Below are 705 nucleotides of genomic sequence, written 5' to 3' on the forward strand. Positions count from 1 at the left end.
ACTGCCATGCCATTGGCCAGATGACTACCACGTCACAGAACCTTAGCATTAAACCAGACAATAGCAACTGCGAAATATTTTCCTTGCTTGCATGCGAAGTATTCTGCAATACAATGTGTCTAAGCCGGGAAAACACACTCACTCGTAGTCGCCAGCAACAGTACTGACGCTATCGCTACAAATTTTTATTTTAAACAAAGCGTTTAGTTTTCGTCAGAACGATTATCATTGCTCTGCAGGCGGCAAAGAGCCTGTTGCTGGTATTCTTTATCACCGTACTGGTATTTTTCTTGTTGAGTACGTTCTAATTGCTCTTCCTTTATTGCTCACACCTTCGAATATTTGGTGCAGTCATGCTCAGCGAAATAAGTGCTTCGCACGAATACTTGAATCCAGTATGCTTGCGGTGGTACAGGGCTGTTAAGTACATTCACTGTATTCGGAACAGCTGAACAGGCGTGCGCGGACCTCTATTGCCTTGGATTTTATGATTTTTGCCAATACGTGCCGATGCTTAAGTTATTTACGTGATCCTATTGGTGCCGTCGTCCTCAAAATGGTACGGTGACCTGGTGTCTGTCTAGTGGTGCAATAAGCCTTAAGTCCACCGTTTAATGCTTTGGCTGCGCTCAGACGCTGAGGCTCTCAATTGATAAACCAACTTTTAACATAATCCTTGCCGAATCTCGAAATGTAAACAGTTGT

Source organism: Phytophthora parasitica (genome assembly GCF_000247585.1).
Source record: "Phytophthora parasitica INRA-310 unplaced genomic scaffold supercont2.13, whole genome shotgun sequence".
In the NCBI taxonomy this organism is placed as follows: Eukaryota; Oomycota; class Peronosporomycetes; order Peronosporales; family Peronosporaceae; genus Phytophthora; species Phytophthora nicotianae.